Here is a 24684-nt window from a genome sequence, read left to right as displayed (position 1 = left end):
TTGGAAGGTGGTTACTTTTGGGGGAGAACAGACTAGATTTGTTTTAGAGTTGATAAATATGCTGCCTTAACTGTTCGTCTTTTAAACGTAACAGCAACGTAAGTTGTGTGCATCAGCGTTTATGTTTAAACTTCCTTTACTCGCGGTGGATGTACTTGACTGAACACACGATTGATTTTTTCCAACTAAAATTAATGGGCCCTAGACATTGCTTCCACGTTTAGGACGCAAAAGAAAATGTCTAGTCATTCCCACCTCAAAATGACGAGCAGGACTAAACTGCTTCGGCTTGATCTGCGTTCCAGTGGTACGTTTGCGGTTGATAGTAATTACTGCTGGAGGCCCAGCATCACCCAGCAGCCTATTGTCACAGCTACGCACAACCCAGACTTGGCAATGAATTTCGGACCTAATTTCATGCCGCAAGCACACAAGGCGTAGAAATACCCCACAATCGCAGATCGCCCACCACTCACCACCCTTTACGTTATTTTCTAGTGTTATCACTGTAGTTCTGGCAATTTGTGTTGTCCTGTGTGCCACACTTGTTGGGGGTCAATTTCTTGATCAGTAAAATGATGATCTTGGACGAGGTACTCTGAGGGGTCCATGTCAGCAGCTCGATCGTCGCTAAAACGATGTGGTGATCTATGTACACAGACACCAGGTTGGTTTATTTACAAGTAGATGTAACAAGCTGCTGGTGGTACACAGCTTGGTAGCAACTATCAACCCCAAATTCCACTTGAACATTCCAATTGAGAACCTGGAATATGATGCTCTGTCAACGTACCAATCTCATGCCCAGCTATACTCTAACGTTATACCAAAAACAGCAACAATAACTGTTGAATTGCTATGGTTTTGTGCTTGTAAAATCTGAACCTAGCTATAACATCCCTATAACATTTGTTTTTTTTCAGTGAAATGCTATGTTTTTTTGAATTTTATTTCCTAACTATAACAACCCTGATTATTTGTTTCCAGTGAATATGGTTACATACCAGGCTTCTCCAACAAGTAGCTTGTGAGCTACTGGTAGCTCTCCAGCTACTTGTAAGTAGCTTTCCTGTCTGCTGGCCAGCCTCCTAAATTCGAAGCTTTTTCTTGGATGAATTAATATATGTGTACCAAAATTGAAAAGTGTGTATTTTTTCAGAACTCATAAAATGATGTTTGAATAAAATGGTGGAATTTCTAACATATATTTAAAGCTGATGTTTGAGTATTAAATCATGGGGCATTGGGGAGACAAATTACTCCTAGTGTCAGGGACATTAAAGGTATCACTGATATGTATTACCCATGTAAAGGCATTGCACATTGAAAAAATCTTTTTTTAAACATTACTGCTGGCAAATTTGCTTGATCCATTCAGGTGATTATTCGTGATAATCTCACATAGGGTGGCCACTATTGTAATTGCGTCTGATGTGGTCACTATTAACAATAATATTAGTAGCTCTGAATGATTTTACTGGAATAAAAGTAGCTCTTGTCGCAGAAAAGGTTGGACCTCCCTGATATATACACACACATATATACATATTATCAACTGGCGGTCACCAGGATGTAGTTATAGTTAGGACCTAGTTTCCATAGGAAAAGCTTTTTTTGTTTTGCTAATACCTTTAGTGCAGTTTGACGAATCTTCACAAAATTTTCAAAACTAGTTTGCCACTTACTTCATCTGCTATCTGGAAAATGTTGGGGTAATTCGTCAAATGAGGCTAAGAAAAAGGGGGGTCCCAAAACGCTTTTCCCCATGCAATTTCCCTTAGGGATTTTAGACCCTTGCAAATTCCCTTAGGGATTTTAGATACGGATACACCCCGAACCACTTGACAGAATTACACCATATTTGACAGAAAGCTCTTGTTTTGTACTTTGGTGTAAATCCATCCAGTGGTTTTGGAGTTATTAAAGAAGAAAGATGTATGTATTCCTAGGGACGCTGGAGAGTCCTTGGATCCTACAGATCTCATGCTGAGATCTGATTGGCTGCCACCACTTCAACCAGAAAGTGGTGGCAACCATGTTGAGCCTCAGGATTCTGCTTGAGTCTCAAATAAACGTGAAAACAAACCCAGGTGCTGGGTAGGAATATCCTGCCTCCCTAGGCCTGGTGGTGGGGTTTCACAGGGACCCCTTCTGGGGGCAAAAATGTTTATTTTTAAAATTGTGCTTCAAATCCATGAAGAATCTGTGAATCCGATGCAAATTTTCAAAAAAACATGCACGGTCTCCGCACTTGTTTTATTTTAATGACGCCGAGGTGGGCCAGGTGCAGGGGGAATATAAGATATATATAAATGGGGGTGGTTGCGAGTAGCCCTCTTCCTTATGCCGCTTTTGACCCCAGGAGCCCCATACCCTGGGGCCTGGCTGATTAGAAGAAAGGGCGATTTCTGACCTGGTGACCCCATCCCCAGGGCCCGGCCGATATTCAGAATGGCGGGTGAGGGTATCTGGGTGGCAAGATTATTTTTAGGGTTTAGATTTGGTCAAGGGTATTGGGTTGTAGGGTGTTTGTAGGGTTTAAGGGTGAGTAAGGGTATTGGGGCAAGGTTTTGTTAGGGTTTAGTGGTGGGTAAGGATGTTAGATGGTAAGGGCATTATAGGGTTATGGGGTGGGTAGGGGAATTGGGTAGTAAGGAGGTTTTTAGGGTTTAGAGGTAGATAGCAGTATTGGGTGGGTAAAAGTATTTTTAGGGCTGGGTAAAAGTATTTTTAGGGCTGGGTAAAAGTATTGGGTCATAAGGGGGCTTTTAGGGTGGGTAGGGATAATGGGTGGCAGAGGTATTTTTAGGGTTATGGGTGGGGTAAGAATAATGGGTGTTAAGGGTATTTTTAGGGTTTAGGGGTGGGTAAAGGTGTTGGGTGGTAAGGGTATTTTTAGGTTTTAGGGGTGGGTAAGTGTATTGGGTGATAAGGGTAATTTAAAAGGGGGGCATTCTATATATATATATATCTATAGGGCGCGGAGAGCTGCACCACCCAGCGGATGACATAGGACCATGGGGTGCAGAATTTGCCAATGCCCCAACATGCGGGGAGAGAAGCCTAATAATTATGGACGCATTCATCATTTTGGTGGCTCATTGTGGGTCCGTTTTATGGATTATGTTATTCCTCCCCATTTGGGTTCTAATGCCCGCTGTTTCAACTGCGATTACCAGGTTGCTCTCTGGACTCATTGGAGAAGCTCATTGGAGGGCGGATAATTGAAATTTGGTGCAGCAGTAATGTGAGACTGTGGATAATGCCTATGATGAAGGAAACGTTTGTTCCGAAACGCATCAGGCGAAACTAAATAAATAAGGTGATTTATATATATGTATATGAAAAAGGTTGCAGTGAGAGACTTTAGATCCTGCACTATAAACCTGAAATCTCACTCTAGAATTGCTTCCAATTCTTGGAGCTGTGCACCACGATGAAGGCACTGGCCAAGTGGTGAAGTCATGGGACTCAAATACCATTTGGAGGATTATATTAAATCAGCACGTCAAATAATACAGAGATGCTTGACATCTCCCAATGTGCTTTATATTTGTTTCTATTGCTGCGTGAGAGAAGTATACTTTCTATGTCTATTTAATGCTTCATTAAAATAGAGCACTCACATGGTGCAATGTCAGATTGAAAAAGGTAGTTGTACTGCCGAAACGCATTTCCGATGTATCCTTGTGCCTGGGGAGACCTGATCCATTAAATAGGTTATTTTCTCCCTGACTTCGAGTGCGATTGTCTTTTCTCTTAATGGAGTGGAGGGATTCATTTTATATATATATACCTCCAAGAATTGAGCCGACGTCAACTTCAAGGACATGAGGTGCTTATTTCATCAATAACAGCGGCAGCGTGCTCTGTAGTCCAGACGCGTTTCAGCTCCACGGTGAGCCGTAATCATTTGTGAACACTCTTTTATAACAGGTGCCGATATTTAACAGCATGCTGCTCTGTAGTTCTGCAGTCTGCCGGTCCTTTATTTCTTAAAATGCACCATGGAAGTAAGTATCAATACCAGTTTGGAACTGCAGTGCAACAATTAAAAACACCATCTAATGTCTCAGCACCACAATCCGTAATCCAAATCCATGGGCATCCAAAGTGCTTCAGCCCTTCCGTTGCCACAATAGATTAAGGGCGTGGTAAAGTAATGCGTCGGTTCTGGTGGTTAGTGGACTAATGCATCCACTGCTTGGGCCTGTGTTCGACCTTATAGTCACAGGTTCAAATCCCAGCGGGTCCACTCAGCCTTTCATCCATCTGAGGTCGATAAAATGAGTACCATTGAGTTGGGTAACAAGAAACATCTGTTATTTAGCGCCTTGAGACCCATGGGTGATAAGTGCGCTTTACAAATACACGTGTTATGTTATGCGTGGTAATTGTCATCATTGTAATGTCATACAAGAGGGAAGAACAAATGTTACTTACCTGTAAACTGTGGTTCTCCAGTATTGGTGTCTTTCATAGATTCACATACTTGAATATTCCCCGTCGTCGAAGTGGGAGTCCCACGGTACATAAAAAGCAATAAGTCTCATGTAGATATATATACATACATAACTATATAAGAATAAAGACATATATAAATAAACAGTATATATATATATATTTCATAATAATATATCAAGTCAAAAGTACCATAGGATAACATTGACACATAAGAAAGCATTGAAAAAAGGAACCACTTTACTGACATATCCATGTCGTTTTTATAGTCCAAACTGCAGCCAATCAGGCGCAAGCACCCTCTAGAACCTTCTCCTCATAGGCTCAGGCCCTCAGATTTTCATAGCACAAGAGTGACAAAAGAGTCTAATGAGGAGAAGAGAGCCTCTGAGGGGAGGAGGGTGGGTCGTATGTGAATCTATGAAAGACACCAATACTGGAGAACCACAGTTTACAGGTAAGTAATATTTGTTCTTCTCCAGTATTAGGGTGTCTTTCATAGATTCACATACTTGAATAGAATAGTGAGCAGTACACTGCCGCCTGAAAAAGGCTGTATCAACGTTGCATGAAATACAATGACATTGCATGATAAAATATACGCAACTGATAACACCCAAGGAGGAGGGAAGTGGCAGAGGCTCACCTTATTTAAAGAGATTTCTAAGAACTGCTTGGCCCACAGCAGTATCAGCTTCTTTGATCGTATCCAGGCAATAGTGCTTCGTGAACGTGTGCCTGCTGGACCATGTAGCTGCCCGGCAAATCTGATGGATGGGCACACCGGCGAACAGGGCAATGGAAGAGGACATTGCTCTAGTAGAATGCGCCCTCACTCCAGAAGAAAGAGGCTTGCCAGCCTTCCGATGGCAGAAAGATATTGCTGAAGAAACCCAGCGTGCAATTGTTGGTTTTGTAACAGACTGTCCCTTACAAGTGCGCCCGTAGGCCACAAACAGCTGATCAGACTTGCGAAAGGGTGCTGTTCTGCTGATGTAGAATTTGAGACACCTCTTTAAGTCCAAAGAGTGCAGACTCTGTTCCGCTGGAGATTGCAGATGAGGGAAAAAAAAATCAGAATTACAGGTTCATTGAGATGAAAATCGGACGGTACTTTAGGCATGTAAGCAGGGTTAGTGCGGAGAATAACACATTCCGATTTAAATTGAAGAAAAGGAAGTTGGATCGTAAAGGCATGAATGTCACTTACTCTGCAAGAGGAAGTCAGCGCCAGCAGGAGGGCCACTTTCCATGTCAAAAATTTTCAATCCGCTGAATGGATTGGCTCAAAAGGCGACTTCATGAGTTGAGCTAATACGATGTTAAGACGCCACATGTGTGGAGGATGTCGAATGGGCGGGAACATCCGAAATAGACCTTTAAAGAATTGCTGTATTATTCTAGATGAATAGAGAGAGAGGACGAACCGTCCTGACGAAAGCGAGATATTGCCTCTAGAAAGACTTTCAAGGTGGAGTGAGACAATCCTGACTGCGCCAACTGCAGGAAGAAAGGTAGAATCTGTGCCGGGGAGGCATGAACTGGATGGATGTGAACCGACGCACACCAGTGACAAAAACGCTTCCATTTTAGCTTGTAGGTCTTCACTGTGGAAGGCGCCCACGCCCTAGCCAAAACTTCTCTGCAGGCCAGTGGAATGTTCAAGTGAGCAAATTCAAGGTGCTCAGGTTCCAAGCAGACAATTTGAGTGAACTGGGATTCGGATGGCAAATCCGACCGTCGTTCATCGTTAGAAGGTCCGGCCTCGGGTGAAGAAGGATGGGCTCGCATTGGGATAGGAGCAGCAACTCTGAGAACCATGCCTGCCGAGGCCACAGTGGAGCAATCAGAAGAATGTGGCATGGTTGTCACCGCATCTTCCACAACACCCGAGGAATCAGAGGGATCGGCGGAAATGCGTAGGCAAACCTCCTGCACCAATTCATCGAAAGGGCATTTCCGCACGACGCTCTGTGGGGAAGCTAGCTTGCGTAGGACTGGCATTTTCTGTTCTGTGGGGTTGCAAAGAGATCGAGCTTCGGGCGACCCCAAAGGCCGAAGACAAAGTTTAGAGTCGGCTGATGCAATTCCCACTCGTGGGTCGATGACGTTGACCGACTGAGTGCATCTGCGAGAACATTGGAAATGCCGGGCAGGTGGACTGCAATAAGCGTAATCCGATGGAGTATGGCCCAATCCCAGATCTTCTGAGCCAGCTGGGACAGCAGCGGAGATTTTGTCCCGCCCTGCTTGTTCAGGTAGTGCATGCTGGTGGTGTTGTCCATCTGAATGAGGACTGACTCCCCTTGAAGCTGTAGCCGAAAGGATTTGAGCGCAAGGAAAATTGCCATCAGCTCCAGCCTGTTGATGTGCCAGGAACGTTGAACCAGTGTCCACTTGCCTTTGACGGACAGATCTTGAAGATGTCTGCCCCACCCTTCCAGGGATGCATCTGTGGTAAGAATGAGATCCGGGGCTGTCGCCAGAAAAGACGTTCCGGCTGCGATGTTGCAAGGACGAGTCCACCAAAGCATAGCTTGAGCCATTTGAGCGGTCACAACAATCTGGTCGTTGAAAGAACCGGAGACCTGTCGCCATTGCTTGTCCAATTCCTCCTGAATAGGACGACTCTTCAGTCTGCAATGTGGGATCAAACAAATGCATGAGGACGCCATCCCCAGAAAAGACTTCAATATGCGGACTGAAACGGACTGCTTTGATCTGATGGAAGTTGCAAGCTGCAGAATCCGTGTTTGCCGGTCTGCAGAGGCGAAAGCCATGGCCATGGTCGTATTGATGGTAGCGTCGAGGAAAGTTTTGCACAGATCTGGCGTGAGGTGAGACTTCTGTATGTCAAGAGGGAAATTCTTTTGTCTCCCCTCCTCCCCCCACCCTTGTCCCCTGTGTCCCCGCACTCCAAAATCTGGGGAGGACATGTCCACCACAGTTCCTACGCCCATGCATACAACCGCGCTCACACTATTCCTATCTAGCAACTGGCAAAGTTAATATTGTTGTTGTACTTGGTGCTTACTTTGCTAACGGAATTGTAATATTAGGCCACTCACTCAAGACCAGATCAAGAGTAATGACACACCCAGCCTGTCCCAAATGGCAATGACACGTTTGTGTTAAATGGCCTGTGTGCAATGGTTACTTCCCCCAAAGTCCAGTGTGTAATGGCCTGCGTGTCATGTTCCTTCTTGTAATACATGGTGAACATGAGAATTCCTCATTCTAGAACTTCTATCCAGTTTGAGTTGCTTTAGGATATCCGTGTTCCAGTTGCTGCTGGCGCTGTGTGGGTAGGACGTTTCTCCCTACTGAAGTTTAACTACAAATAAAGAAGATCCTGTTAATTCCTTCCTGCGTGATACCATTCTACTTTGTTACTCAGCCCCATTGTTCTTCGATGACTATGATCAGACTCGGAGTCACAATTGGGTTTGGACTTGCACTCCGATGGTCAGCATGATGGTCGTCTCACCTCTCCAGATTTAAGTTTAATGGAACATTTACTGCCACAATCTGCCATCCCACTCGGATGTTGTGTCAAATTATTTGTGATCAATGTGTAACTAAACCACAAATCCGGAATGAAATATATGTTATTGCTGTCTCTGTAATGTCTTAGACACTATTGGTGTGATAATTATACAAACAGAAGTGTGATGATATGTACATTATGAAAATCCATACCGGCACATCCGACATAGCAAACAAAACAGTAGCTGCAGTACGCTGTTACGGTTAATCACCAGTCACTAATTTTCTACCAACTTTCTTTTTGCAATGCTCTTAACCCTGCTCTTTGGCAATAGACTGTTTACTCATAATGAATTTTCTAACGGAGCACACAACTGAATTCTATGTAGGCACTCCGACCGTGATATGCCCAGGATCACACAATTTGGTCATGTGGAGAACTTAAATTTGAGATGTGGGTTTCCTGTTGCTGGAGTCTTTAATTGAGTCTGCAGACCAAATGTGCCCAATACCCCACTCTTCTCAAGTGCCTTTATCTGGTGAAATCAAGTGAACAATTTGTCCTGTGTGTGGGAGTGCGCCCAGGACTGTGGAACCTATTCTTCGGGACACACTATTCTTAAGAGCATTATATCTGATGTTTAGGTTTGTATAGGTTTTTTTAAAAAAATGTATGCTCTTTCTTCTCAGACATCTCTAACTTTCTAAAAAGTTAAATGTCTTTAATGGTGTACACATGGATATGAATTCTGGTCTGCCATCAAAAAATGTAGAAATGTAAAGAAAGTGTTCAGATTTACTTTCAACAACTCAATATGCTTATATTTAATTCATGAAAATAATTTGCACATGCTGTAAAATGCTGCCAGGCCACGAAAAATTACTCCAACTGGCCACGTAGTGGTCAATCAAATTGCACTTAAATGGGTAGGGGCCCATACCCATTTAAGTGCAATTTGATTTTTCGTGGTCTAACAGTTTGATGTGGGAGGTTTTACTCTGACCCTGGATCCTCTCAACCCTCTAGGAACTGCATAAAGTTTTTTCCATAGCCTTTTTGTGTACATGTAAAATGATGTCACCATGTGTCTTTAATATGGCACCACGAATGTCTACAGCTTAATTTAGTGTTACACAAATTTTAAGGCTGTAACTAAACAATAGTATTGCCTATTTATTATTATGTTTTAACATTACACAGAAGTAGCTGCTTTTTTCTACTCGTAATGAAGTGACGCTCAAAATGTCACACAAAACACTTTGAAATGCCACACATAAGCAAATTAAAACATTGAAATTTCACTCATAAGCAACTCAAAACACTTGGCAGCTATGTAATAATCATGCTCACGCATACCTCATCATGCATGCACTCGCTTACAAAATGACACAGCTGTGTCATTGTGCCTTGTTAGGTCGAGCCTCGACCTGCTGTATTCTCTTCAGTGAGTATTACACACACCCCCCTTTTGCCATTGGTTATTATCTGTAGCATTCAGAAATGCTGGCTTGCTATTGGTGGTTGTCAGTGTTGGTCCCTTCTTTATGTGTCCGTACAGCCCTGTGGCGATTTCACTAAGGGTTTCCTTTTGTAGGCTGCAACTCTCCTTCATAGTGCTTGTGATGGCCCCTCCTCCTGCTGGGCATGCTTTGCATGTATAGTTTCCTGCCGCAGAGGCTATTTAACCCTCCTGCTCCGTTAGTTTCACGTCTTCCCTATCCTCTCTCTGGCCCTGCCCGTCGCTTCGCTTTTCTGCCATCACTTTCCATCCTTGTTGCTTTTGTTTTCGCTTTAGGGGCACTTTTCACAAGCGCTATTTAAAATCGCACCTTTCTTGCTCATGCTGCCTCACATGGACCTCTACGAGACTGTAATGTTGTTAGGTGTCCCCCCCAATGAAGAAAGGCAGTCTCGCAGCTGTTGCACGTGTATTTATTCGCTAAATACATATATCAAATATATCACCAAGAGAGCACCGGGCAGACTGCTCCGATCGCTCTGATTGCCGTGCGCGTTTTCACGCATGCGCAGTAGCGTCCAAAATGGCCGCTACACGCAATAGCGTGAACACGTAGTGCGCGTCAACTAGACCGCGACACTACATATCCCCCCCTTTTACAACACACAAAACTATTTACATATCTCTGAAAGTTCACTCCAGTTCATAGTCTTTAAACTTGGATGGTCTCACCACCACTCTGCCAGCTCGGGTGCATCTTACCGGGGTGTGGTGTCCTTCTCGACCTCTTTCTTTGACTGGGCTCCCCCTTCTTTCCTCTTGGGTACCTTTTCTTTCTCTGCCTACACTCTCGCCCACTTCCTTTGTCCTTTCCTCCGTTGTTGGTGCTTCTCGTACCCTCCTCTCGCAGTTACGGTCGTCAGGAACACTCTCTCCCTTTTCTCTTTGAGGAGCTTCTACTTCATCTTCGCTCTCTTCTGGTTGCGTCGTTTCTTCGTTATCTTCGCGTGGCCCCTGTAGGATTTTGTTGCATTTGGCCATACGGTCTTGGGACCACACATTGCCATCACTGAGCAACGCCGCTCGGTCGTACACCTCTTCCACTCTTAGGGGTGGAGAATATTTGCTATCTCCCTTTCTCTTGAGTGCTGCCAACTTTACTCTGACTCACTCTCCTTTTTCTAAGGCTGTCTCTGTCACATTTTTCCTGCGATTGTAATGTTCTGTGTAGATCCTCTGTGCTTTCTCCAGGTTGTGTTGCACCACTGTTGGAGGCCATTTGCTCGTGATAGTCTTCTCTTTCCATGCAACATTGTCCTTGGTGAAAGGTTGTCTTCCTCGTAGAATTTGAAACGGGCTGTACCCCGTGCTGGTAGGGGTGATGCGGTAGGCCCACACCGTACTTTGTAATTCCTTTTCCCAGTCTTTGCCCCTGGAGATGGCTGCCTGTATGGAGCCCATTATCACCCTGTTGAACCTTTCTACCGGACCGTTGCTGGCAGGGTGCTAAACCAACGTGTGTTTGAGCAAAATGCCATTTCTCTCTGCAAATCTGACCCATTTGTCCGAAGTAAATTGGGGTCCATTGTCAATAATTATGGCTCTGGGGATGCCTTCTCTGAGAAAGACTGTTGTGAGAAATCGAAGTATTGTGTCAGTGTCCATCTCCTCTTGAATGTGTACCTCTGGCCATTTTGAGTATTTGTCCACTATAACACACATGTACTTTGGGATTCCCAGGTTGTCTAGTACTGGTCCCAGTATGTCCACCGCCACTTCTTCCCAAGGATTATTGGGGTTCGTGAACTTCCCTAGAGCGGGTCTCATGGGTTTCAGAATTTTGTCTGCTCCTTGGCATTGCTCACAGTCTCTTACGTGTCTCTCTACTTGTAGATCTATTCCTGGCCACCAATACGTTTGTTTGGTTCTCGCTTTAGTCTTCACGATTCCCAGGCCCTTCATGTAATATAGACAATAGATATGGTATTACTTTCGCTGGTGGGACCACTCTGTCCCCTCTGTACACGAACACTCCGTCATCTCCCACCGACAATTCATCCCTGACTTCGTAGAATTGTCGAAGTTGGTGCGTCTGTTGTTTCTTCTCGGGCCACCCTTGCACTACGCATTTCTTGATTTCTACCAGGTCTCCATCCGCCTCATATGCATCCCTCCATTCTTGTCTACTTATTGCCCGTTCTGGATCTTCTGTCAAGGCTACCATCACATCGTCTTCTTCCGTGCTGTTGGTAGCACTTTCCATTACCGATGCTCTGCTGAGATAGTCTGCTATCTTGTTTCGTGAGCCCGGTATGTATTCCACATCGTAACGATATTCCAAGAGCTTCAGTGTCATTTTCGCTATGCGGGGTGTCGCGCTGGCATGTCCACTTGACGTTAATACCTTCACTAATGGTTTGTGGTCCGTTTTCAGTAGGAATCTCGTGCCCCACAGGAACTGGCGATACTTTCCCATGGCCCAAACTACAGCCAACATTTCTTTCTCTATCACACTGAACTTTTGTTCTGAATTCGTTAGCGACCTGGACGCAAAACTAATCGTCTCCTTCATGCCATCTTGTCTCTCTTGCATAAGCACTGCTCCTAGCCCTTTTTCGCTGGCGTCCGTGATCAGTATCGATTTTCCTAGGGGGTCGAACCCTTGTAGCGGGATAGCTTGGCTGATTTCTCTTTTTACGGTGTCGAACTCTTCTTGTGTCTCTTCGGTCCATGTGAATGCTGTTTTCTCTCTCGTGAGCTGCCTCATGTGGTGCGTTTTCATAGCAAAGTGCTGGACGAACTTACTGTAGTATTCTGCCATCCCTAGGAAGGATCTCACTTCTTCCTTGGTGGCAGGTGGAGGAGCATCACAGATGGCCGTTACGTTCGCCTTTTTTGGTGTTATTCCCTGTTCTCCGATCTCATGCCCCAGGTAGGTGACTGATGGCATGCCAAAGCGGCACTTCTACCACTCAGCTGTTAGCCCGTTCTTCTCCAAGATCCTAAGCACCTCATCCAGCTTCTCGTCGTGGTCTTACTGTTCCTTCCCCATCACTAGGATGTCATCTTGGAAATATTGTACTCCCTCTATGTCTCGGAACAGACGGGCCATTAGTTTTTGAAAAACCGCTGCTGCTGAGGCCAGACCAAAGGGCATTGGACAGAACTGATAGCATCCGAATGGTGTTATAAAGGACGTCAGTTTCTTACTCGTGGGGTGCAGGACTACCTGGTGATACGCCGACTTGAGATCGATGGTGGAGAACCATTTCATTCCTTTCGTCCGTGCCAGCATTTCCTCTATGCGCGGTAGTGGGAACTTCTCCACCACGATGCATTTATTAAGTTCTCTGAGGTCCACACATAAGCGCACCTTGCCCATTGGTTTCATGGCCACCACCAATGGCGCCAACCATTCCGCGCTGTCGATGGGTTCAATAATTCCTTCTTCCTCCAGTCGGTGTAGCTCCTGTTGCACCGCCTCTCTCACTGCGATCGGTATGTTTCTCACTTTGTGTGTTACCGGATGGGCATTCTCCTTGAGCACAATTTTGTGGGTGAATTTTCCCAATTTCCCTATCTTGTCTCCAAATATTTTCGGATAGTCGCTTCGCATTCCTTCTGCCTTAAGCCATTTTCCTTCCGACGTTGCTAACACTTAGGTGTCACCACCCGGATTCAGTTGCATCCCCAATTCTCCTTGGTCCATCCACCCTAGGACCGAGGGTCCTTTCTCTGCGACGTACAATTTGCACTGGGCGCTGCGTTCTTTGAATTGAAAGAGCAGTCTTCTGAACCCTACCATTGGGATAGGTTCCCCCGTGTATGTAACCGGTCATATGTCGGGAGATTCCAGATGTGGGCCTACTATGGGTTCAAATTTCACATTCCACACAGACCTTTGGTGTATGGGGAGCCTGAATCTGCCACTATCGTAATTTCCACTCCTCCGATGCGCATGTCGCACTGGGGTTTGCGAGACCGTCTGCAGTCAATGCCTAGTACCTGGTCTTCCACGCAAAGGACGTCGTCGTCTTCCTCTTGATCTTCTTCGTCCTCTCCTTGGTCTTGTGCCACGTACTTCACGGTGCGCTGTTTCCACTTCCTTCGGCAAACCTTCTCGTAGTGACCTAACAGGCCGCATAACGCGCACTTTGGTCTGAACGCGGGACATCTTTTGCCATGTGCTGCATGGGTCAAGCTACCACACCTGTAGCACTTTGGCATGCCTTCTTTGTCCTGTTTCCACATTTGTCCTGGTTTTCCTTTCCCTTTGTGCGTTCCCTTGTTCTCTCCTGGCGCCGGTTTTCCTCTCCCATATTGGTCGGCATCTTCTACCCTGTTTATTGTTGGTCTCAGGACTTGTTCTCTCTTAGCTGCGTCTGCGCATCGCTTGGACAGTTCAGCCCTTTTCACCATGGCTATCACGTCTTTTAGCGTCGCATCTCCATTCGCCCACAATTTATCCTGCACCGTCTTGTTTGTTGTGTGCATTACTATTTGGTCTTTTATACATTCGTTTTGCAGAGCTCCAAATTTACACGTTATCGCTTGCTTCCTTAATGCCGCGACGTAGTCGTCTATCGTTTCCCCAGCTTCTTGTTTCCTCTGCTGGAAATTGTAGCGGTCGATAGACGTGCACACGGCGGGGCGGTAGTGGTTGTCTAAGTCTTCAATGGCGTGTTTGAACACATCATCGTCTGCTGGTGGTTGGGTGGCCGGTACTAAATTTTGGAAGACTCGTATGCCTTCTGGTCCTAGATTATGTAGGAGTATCCTCTTCCTCTGGCTGCTGGAAAACGCCTCTTCATTCTCGTCCTCCAATGCCTCGAGGTAATTTTTGAAATATTCTCTCCAGTCCTCCCATTTCATTTGAGGCTCCCCGGGCCTTGGCAGGAACGGGATCGGTGTTGTGAGCGCTGACGCCTGTGCACACATTTCGGCACGCTCCCTGTTCACTCCTGCCTGGTTTCTGGGACTGCCTGGCGCTTCCGTCCCTTCTTCTCCTCTTCGGGTCGTCAGGGCCTCTTCCGTGCCCTCTGCGCTGTTCCTCCCTGCTTCCGGCAGGGCCTCCGCTAAATCTCGCTCCGGTCTGCTTCCTTACGCTTCCGTGCGACTGGCTGGCACCCTTGCTTTCCTCGTGCCTCCCTCTAGCTTCCGTCTGCCGCTGCCGCACTCTCTCTTGGTGTCCCTAGTGCCCCTCCTATGGCCTTCTGTTGCACTTACTACTGTAGGGCTGTGCCTAGCCGCCACCTCCGGTTCTCCTGCTGGTGGGGGTCTCTCCTTTCCCTGGTGTGTCCTTCAGGGTTGAGGATATCCCACCCTCGTCGCCACTGTAATGTTACTAGGTGTCCCCCCCAATGAAGAAAGGCAGTCTCGCAGCTGTTGCACGTGTATTTATTCGCTAAATACATATATCACCAAGAGAGCGCCGGGCAGACTGCTCCGATCGCTCTGATTGCCGTGCGCGTTTTCGCGCATGCGCAGTAGCGTCCAAAATGGCAGCTACACGCAATAGCGTGAACACGTAGTGCGCGTCAACTAGACCGCGACACTACAGAGACAAAACGAAAGTAAGTGGCATCACGTCGGTTGAACAAAGCGCTGCACCCCATGCGAAGAAAAAATTAGGTGTTGCAGATGTCCATGTGCACTTGGGCTGAATATCCTTTCACGACAAGCTATTAAAACTCAAGAGAACAGCGTCCAGCAAATAATTTCTCTGATGCGTATGCCCAATGATGCAGCCATTTGAAATTCAATGCCGTTTCACCAAACATGCTAAATCACAAGCTCACGCGTTGCCAATCTAGTAAACTGATGGGGACCAAAACATGCACTTGTCCTTGCTTTAGAGCCAAGCTTAATGGTATTAGACATGCTTTATATACCATTACAGTCTGCACACCAAAGGAAACCTTTCGGTACCCCTAAGTCACATATGCTACATCCCGGACAGTTGTTAAGTAAAGCATTTGGCTTTTCCGATATATCTAATAAACTGCAAGGGTGCTCATGAGCATGGCTCAGAGCCACATTGATTAAAATATGTGCCTTTTAAAACTGCAATTTAATTAGTGTTCTTACTAAAATAAGTAAATTCAAATAACGAGTACAATGCACTTCCTCACGGTTTGCATCCTTCTGGAAATGTAACTTTATATGGTGCTTTTTAAATGTTTCCCTTTAGGTCTGCAGCAAAATATCAGGAGGGAGCGTTGTTTGTAGTGGACAGATCGGGCGATGTGGTGAGGACAGAAAACGTATATGGGAGGAGGATTAAGAGGTGTATATTCAGAGGTCATTCTTGATGCTGATTAACACATGGTGTAGTGAGGTCACCAGCAGTTCACATTCTTGCTAGTCAGCATATTATATATGTATTTAAAACTTTTTAAGAAAGCTACATTGCCTCCTATTTACTTTGGAGCACGAGACGAAGAACAGAAAGGAAAGAGGGGAGCTACATTCATCACCACCTATTTCTTCCTGGAGTGTGAAGTTTACTTCGCTCGAAGTTGCTAATCCTCTTCCACTTACCTGGACTGACCACTTTGCTTTCTCTTTCTCTCTCTCCTGGTCATCTTCCCAGGAAATACTCATTGGTGGACAGAACACACTTTTCAGAAGGAACTGGAAAAGGCTCAGTGAAGAATCCCCAACCCAGGAATTGAAATATTGCAAATGGACAGTTCATGAAGATGCTGAATCAGCAGCCTCTCTTAAGTCAGCGGCCTCTCTTTAACAGGGACATTTTAAGGGTTTTGGAGGCCCCTGTTTGGAAGAACTTTGAATTTATGATCTAGTTTCAGCTTTTTCATGCCCTCTTTGGCCTGGTCACTGACAGTGCATAGGTGCACTCGTATTTTATTTGCAGTATATTTGTAGCACAGATCCATCCATGTGAAATAGTGGAGTGCACAGCACAGTAAACGTGCGATATCATGGTGTGTGCGTTAAAAACAACCATCAAATGTTTTTATTTCAACACATTATTTTCAACAATTTGATTTGCCACCAACCTGTTTAAAAGCGATTGTCAGCACCGTTGCCCACCAGCAGCACCAGAGCAGAGTGTGCTTAAGAAGTTGCCTTAATTGCAAACCCACGTCACACATACATGGACTTCTTTGTAGTCTTGAGCTTTTACCGATCTTTCTCCATTTCTCTTTGTTCCTGTCTGTAAAATTCTTATTGTCTCTGCCCTTGTCTCTCCTTCAACTTCTTTGTATTCAGTGTGTATCTCAGTCTCTTCTTGCATTTCAGTCTCTCTTAATCTCAGTGCCAGATTATCTTTCTCTCCCTCTCTTCCATTCTTTTTTCATCTCTGTTTAGCTTTATTCCTCCGGTTTCTCCCTTTCTGTGCCATTGTAGTTTTCTTTCTTTGCCAGTCTTTTTGCTGTGTCTCGCCTACTCTCTCTCTATGTTTAAGTCTTCAGACATTTTTGCATTCTTTACTTCTCTTTTTCACCATTCTACCTTTCGTGTGCCGTTTCCATTTTCCCCTTTATTTTATTTTCGCCCCAGTTGCCCCCTTTCCTCAGATTCATTCCATCTCTGTTTCATTTCCCTCCTTTCTCTAGCATACTGATAGGGCCGTATTCTTGCCAACCTGGTTATCTCCAATCATCCTCACAGAGCCTATCCCAGATACTTACTTCGCCGGAGTAGAGAGTGAAATCCGGACGCTGCTGCGGGACGGGGGGGGGGGGGGGGGGGAGGGGGGGGGGGATCCCCGTATAGCTCTAACAAAACTGACAAAGGGGTGGTATGACGGGGGGATTTCCCTCTCGGACCTTCGAACGTACTACTGGGCGTCGCAACTGGTGGTGATAAATCACTGGATGTATCGCTCCCCGGTTGATCCAGCGTATCAATTGGATAGACAACAAACAGGAAGATTGGGATACTTGGGGGCTCTGTACTCCAGGGCTGGAAAAAACAGATACTTTGGGCCCACCTCCCACACGGTCAAGATATGGCACCAGGCGGATTCCCGATTGGGGTGGTCCAACAGAATAACAAAACACACACCCCTGTGGTATACTCAGCGACTAGGGCTCCTGTGTCACCAGCCGAGATTTGATAAGTGGGACACTATAGGGATATCTACAGTCAGGGACCTAATTAACAAGGGGTCACTCCTTAGAATCGACGAACTCCGGGTGAAATATTAAATGAACCAAGGAGAATGCTTTCGATATCTGCAAGTCAGACATGCCCTTACTACGGCGATAAACAGACCTTAAAGACATACCAGACTCGTCCCCACTGGAGGACAGATTGCTCGACGGACCGCTCCAGACGAAAGCGATAATACTAACTTACAGGAAGATTTGTAATAACTCACCAGACCCATTTAGTAAGCTAAGGGAGCAATGGCAGGGAGATGTGGGGATAATGGATGACGAGGACTGGCAGTCGGCACTAATGTCCCCCAAAGAAGCAGCAATTAACCCCAGATTCAAATTGATACAACTTCGCATTCTCCATAGGTCCTATATGTCGGGCACTATGTTAGCAAAAATAGGGGCTAGACCAGACGTGCTCTGTCTTAAGGGCTGCTCACAACCAGCGACTTTCTTCCACATGATTTGGGAGTGCCCCGAGCTGAGACGCGTGTGGGAGGGGGCAACGACACACATACACAAAGCCCTGGGAAAGGAAATACACCTTACTTCAAGACTAGGACTCCTTAATATTTGGCCCCCCACAGATCTCACAGAGGTAGAGCAACAACTTACCTCGCTGGGATACGCCCTGGTCAAACAAGAGATAGCGAGAAAATGGGGGGCAAAAGACATACCTTCCCCCACCCAGTGGTTGAAAGAACTAGATAGGTGCATGGTCGCAGAAACGGAAGTTTTCAAAACACGAGGGTGCCCAAAGAAATGGGACAGGAAGTGGGGGAAATGGAACGAATACCGTGGTTTCCTGTGTGTCTCCCCATCGAAGGAACTAGAAATGCAGAGTAATAGAGGAAGAGAATCAGACTCAATATGACTAGATTGTTACCTACCCGTGTAAATGTAATGAGAGCTGGGATGATCGGGCTGCACTATATGCCACATGTATGTATGACATTGTTGAACTTAATAAAAAGAATAATAATAAAAAAAAAAATAGAATCCTCACAGGTCGCCAGGATCTTTTTATCTGCCAAATAGCGTGGAGGGGATGAACACAATTATCAAAATATATTTACCACAATTACACTGCATTTGGGAAAGACCACTGACTCCGAATCTAGAATTTGTAAGATTTTATTACAATCAAAAATAGCTGAACATACAAACACCTCAATACAAGATGCAAAAGGTAAATAGGCACTAGAACAAAAGCAAGCCTACGCAGGATTCTCATCCGACTTAAGACAAAAATAATGACTGATTCCAAAATCATAAAGAAAACAATAGTTAGGCTAATATCTATTTTAGGAATCATTAGTCAAACGAAAACAATTCTATCCCTACACTATCTCTAAGGTGACATCCCTACTTAGCATTTCCATCCAAGGCAAGAAAATCAAGAAAAAGGTGTCAGATGTGAAGACTTCCTAAGAAGTACATTCACTGAGTCAGAGCTCGATCTAAGATGCTTCTTCTAGCTTCCTGTCTCAACCTCATCCGCTTAACCCACGGGGCACTGTCCCTAATACAAAACCCCAAAATCATAGAACACGCCCTTCGGCACACCTCTTCAACCAGGTCTTCTCCCAGTACTTTTCCTGCAGTTCATAAGTGGCATCCAATGATGGTTAGCTTGACCTTGGATCTCAGGCACCTTCCACGCTGAAAGTATCATCTTCGCATTCCAATGCACTCCCCTGTTGGCTTCTCACAGCATCCTAACTCCTAAAACAAAGACCTAGTCTGTCTAACGAGCTAAATTTCCTTGCACCTGCAACAGAAACATGGGAACAAGAAAACTATTTCATGTATTTAGGATTTCACATTTCCCTGCAACCCAAAGCCTTTACCAAGGGAATCATTTTCAGCCTACAACATTAGCTAACATAAGAAAGTGAACAGGCCTTTCTCTTTAAACATATATGCGATCAGGCCTTTACAAAACTAAACACACTATTAAATCACACTCTAGGCATTAGTTCATTATTCTCATGTGCGTAAATAAGCAATCTACACGTGTAACTTTAACATGGCCCACGTTTAACTAATACAATGCATTGCACGAAAGCTAATCATTATGCATTTGCTAAATACATTCACGATATCTTGCAACGTTGATCTTCACAAAGGCATTATTACATTTCTAGTCACTGCTATGTTAAACGATTACAGCAATACATTTCTATGGCACTTCTAAACATACATCGATTAATATGCGGGTGCTGCCTAACGGTGAATATGATGCACCCCTATGAATTTCAGAATCACATGACGCTCTATCAGTTCCCCCCTTTGATGACAATTGTCATCACACCATCACAACCTTATTCCCTTGGAGAAAGAACCGACCTAAACAGTGCTTGTTGCCATTCTACCCTGTCGGAACCTCTCCTTTCTCTTAAGATTCTGATATTGACTGTCCTGCAGTCTAGACAATCGCCTCTCACTCGCTCTGAGAGCTCTTTCAATCCTGTTTCCTCTGTACCACTTATAGGCTCTAATAAGACCCCACAAGCAGATCACACAAACCACAAAAATAATGAGTGGCTTCAACCCAAATCAAGGAATCCCTTTCCCAAGTTCGCAAACCAACTTCCCACGCAACCAAATCCTTTACCAATCTTTTCCCACACACCCTCTTCAGTCAAATCAGCAAGCTCTTGATGAATCGTAGTAATGTTGTCTATATATTTCTCCAGATCCTTGCTATTGTCTGGAATATATGTGCAACATTCCTGAACTTTCAACAATTTACAAACTCCACCCTCTTTTGGCAATAATACATCTAAAGCAAGACGATTTTGTAAAACCATCATCCTTATCGACAACATCTCTCCATCCACCAAAAGCAACGACCTTGCAGTATTCATTGACAACTCATCAACCACAGTCGCCAACTTCCTTATCTTCACATCATTCAAAATCACACCCAAACTCGGTATCATTGCTCCAAAGATATCACCAATCACTGCTCCTGCACTTGCAGCTCTCCGTACTTTAGAATGATGTCCAGTCTCTAAAAGATTAAAATCTTCCGCATGATAAATCTTCGGAAAGATAATAGCCATGTAACACGTACCATACCAATTCGCAGGCAACCTCACATAGGCATTCCTTCCACACACATAATACACAGTTGGAAGCACTTGCACCAGACCTTGCAAAAAGTTCTTAGCAGAGTCCTCCATAGTAAAGGTATGGTCACACGTACTCTCTCCTACCAATACCTTCTCATAATAGGTCTGAGGACGTTTCCCACACAACTTCCCCTTCTGCGTCTAATCCAACGCTATGGGTCCATAACTCCCCTTAGACCTGTGCAATCTCTCCTCATCGGTCCAATCTACTGGACTCTCACCTGTATTTCGTGTCTGGGTTAGTTTTCTATATCTATCCTCTATTTGACCTATAAACTTCTTGGTCTCCGACAATGAACACGTCAAATTATGTCGGTGAGCATAAGCCGTATCCAAATTCAAAGTCGGTATGAAATACTTCCGAAGTCTTTCTTCTGACTTATAATAGTCGTACTTATTCAAATGCTTATAGGCCGGAACTTCAGGAAGTACTGCATCGTAATTGGAAAAGAAATACTCAAACTGTCTTCTCTCATAAAAGATGCTAAGCAACAAGCTGCAAGAAATCCCATAGGTTAGTGGAAGATGATGGTATCTAATACCCTCATCTACGGAAGAAGGTAGCTGAATGCGCACATAACAATCTTTCGCATCCATTGCATCCACATACTCATACAACAGCTTTTCATAAGCAGTAAGCTTAAAGTCACTTCTAGACAGATCTATGTGAGATCTACGACTCTCTTCAAGTATCAAAGCTCTTGGAGCTCCTATAGTAACCCCCTTCTGGCTAGAGGTGGTAGGTGTAGGTGTCCCCTGTACCTCCCCCTCCTGCTCATGTGAAACGATATATGAGGCTACAACTATCGCAACTATAGCAACTATCACTACCCCTAAAAGTGTACTTATCACTAATTTAGCCCTACGGTGAGTATTTCCAGCATCTGTCATTTTTGCAAAGTTCACAAAATTTAGTTCAACAGCAACATGTAAGAGTCTCTTTCTCATCCGGGTATTGCTTGTCAAACCAGTTCACACAACGCATTGAAGCTGGAAATTCCCTAGCAGTTTTCAGTTCCTTATTTACACAGTCCACAAAAGACTTCCTTAGCCCTTTTCGTTGTCTCTACCGGAAAGTCCCTAACTTTATTCTTCTTCCACTCGGGCCTAGGTTATCTTCTTTCAGACTTATGTACAACAAAAGAGTTCCCCTTCAGTCCAGGACAATATTCGCTCCCAAAAGCTCTAAGACCCCTTGCAAAATTTCAAGACGAAGTATCACCAACTCCTGATGTGGTGGTACAATAGCAAAAGTCGGAAAGACCAGCGTCTCCAGAATCAGCTCACGAACTTTACCCAGAAGCGGTGGATTCGGGATATTGAGGGTCAGTATTCCTTCGATTTCCAATCCTGGAACTCTCAGCAACACTTCTATTTTCAAGTTCGGAGAATTGCTGACCAGTGTCAAGGATCTCAGCCTCCCCGTGCTCGGTAGGCCTGGCATCAGTCACTACGTATGTCCACTCTGGTGAGGCGTACCTTTGACACGGCACTCTTGCTCTCCTTGACCTCCTCAGATTGGCTCGAGCTTGCTCTTCGTCACTCTACTCGGATTCAGACGTTTCAGAAACTGGGGCAAAATCTCTTCCAGGTGCTAATCTCAAGTTTACCCGTCTCTGATTCACGGGCCAAACTCTTTCTGCTTCTGTAGCACTTCTGCTCTCCCTTCGAGTACCCTGTGCACTACTTCCTTCTTCGGCAGAATTTGACTCTACTCCACCCACAGCAACACTTTCTCCGTCTGAGTCAAATTTGGGGCTCCGATTTGCACATCCCCTTTCGGCTCGATCTACTGCACAACCAACTGCATCAGCAACCCTCACAGCTTGGCTTGCCCCACTCAGATGGCTCTGCCACCTCAGCTGGATTTTCATTCACGAGAGGGACTGTATCTTCCAAGGGTGCTGGAACTCTGTGTGTATGGGAGGCATGCACCCAGTTAGGCAATCCCCCACACTTCACTCCCGTGTTTGTGACAAGTATTACTTGATACGGACCACGCCAACGAACATCCAGGCAACTCTTCCTCATGTGTTTACGCACAAGTACCCAATCCCCTGGGCACAAGTCGTGGCACAGGTCACTTGCGGCTGGAACAGCTGCTGCTTGCAACTGCTGAGACACAGAACGGACTACGTCAGCCAGGCCCTTACAGTAGTCGAGAATCAAGTCATCAGTGATGTTAATCAAAGCAGTGGCAGGTATCGCTGGCAATCGCATCGCTCTCCCCATGAGTATCTCATGCGGTGACAACCCAGTCCTCCTATCGGGAACACTGCGGAGGCTCATGAAAACTAAGGGTAGTGCGTCGAGCCATTGCAGGGACGTCGAAGAACACACTTTTTCCATTCGTGCTTTCAAAGTCCCATTAACTTGTTCCACAATCCCAGAAGCCTCTGGTCGATAACTGCAATGCAGTCTCTGATCCACATTCAAGGCAGCACAGAGCAATTTCATGATCACACTATGAAAGTGTGTCCGTCTATCCGACTCCAAAGAGGTCGGGAAACCGAACCTCGGGACAAGCTCTCTCAGAAACAGTTTAGTTACAGTGAGTGTGTCACATCTATGTGTTGAGTAAGCCTCCACCCATCTTGAAAAGACACATACCACAACTAGGATGTACCTCAACCCATTGCACTTTGGCATTTCAATGAAATCCGACTGCATCCTATTGAAAGGCCCTCCGGACCTCCCAATGTGGCTCAAAGTTACAACAGTTCTCTTCCCTGCATTCATTTGCTGACATGTAACACACCTCTGACACACAGCTTCAGCTACTGCACGAAACTTCGGATTGTACCATGTCTGTCGAAACACTCGCATCATCGCATCTCTACCAAGATGCACAGCACCATGTATCAATCTTGCCATCGGGCTCAACAGACACACTGACAACACAGCTCGTCCATTGTTCAAAATCCACACATCAACATCTCCCTTCTCACATCCAGCTCGTATCCAACTATCCCGCTCTTGATCAGAAACTTCATCCTGCAACCGTTTTAGTTCCTCCCATGTATCCGCCATGGCCAACATCATGCTGAGATCGGTTCCTTCTTGGCTTTCTCCTGTATGCCCTTCAGTAAATATGCATCCCTGTTCTGCACAAAACTGGGCAACTGCATCTGCGTAGCTGTTTCCCAGCTACACAAAATCATTCCCCTTGCTGTGCGCAGAACATTTGACAACTGCGATTTCCTCTGGACATTGCAATGCTTCCAACAACTGTCTCACATATTCCACATTTCTGATAGGTGAACCAGAAGATGTCATGAACCCTCTCTGTGACCATAACTGTCCAAAGTCATGAACGACACCAAACCCGTACTGATTATCGGTATAAATCGTTATCCGAATCTGGTCAGCAGCCAAACAGGCACGGGTCAAAGCAACGATTTCAGCTACCTGTGCGAAGTGTACTCCCTCTAAACAAGCAGCTTCCACCACCCCAGTGATGGTACATACAGCAAACGCTGCTCTCAGTCGACCAGCACTGTCTCTTAAACATGAACCGTCCACAAAGAAAATTTCCTCTGGGTCAAGGAGCGGCTCATCAACAATGTCTGGTCTCGGTTTGGTGCACAGTTCAGTCACATCGAGACACTCATAATCCTCACAATCTTCATCGTCTACATTTGGAACAGGCATCAATGTCGCAGGATTTAAAACAGAACACCTCTTCAAAGTCACGTTCTCTGCAGCAAGGATGACTTGCTCATAACGTGTCAATCGGGGGAGCGCTAGAGAGCCCGAGCAAGATGGCCGCCTTTTAGTGCAGCTCTGCTGGCTGAGACTCCAATCCGCCTAATATCCTCGTTATTTTATGCCATCCACGACTCTACTTCCCGGATCTGCCCTCCTTACCGTCTCGGCATCCTTTTGGTGTACTTTGGTGTCCTTCTGCAGTCTAGAGCTGCCCCTGCCGCTCCATCGTTGCCTGCTTCCTGACCCAGTGTGTAATGGCACCGCTCCACCCCCTCTGGTGGCCCGCTGCCTGAGCGGCTGCTG

The sequence above is a fragment of the Triturus cristatus genome, chromosome 3_2, assembly GCF_964204655.1.
Source record: "Triturus cristatus chromosome 3_2, aTriCri1.1, whole genome shotgun sequence".
Lineage (NCBI taxonomy): Eukaryota > Metazoa > Chordata > Amphibia > Caudata > Salamandridae > Triturus > Triturus cristatus.
This window is presented reverse-complemented; position numbering follows the sequence as displayed.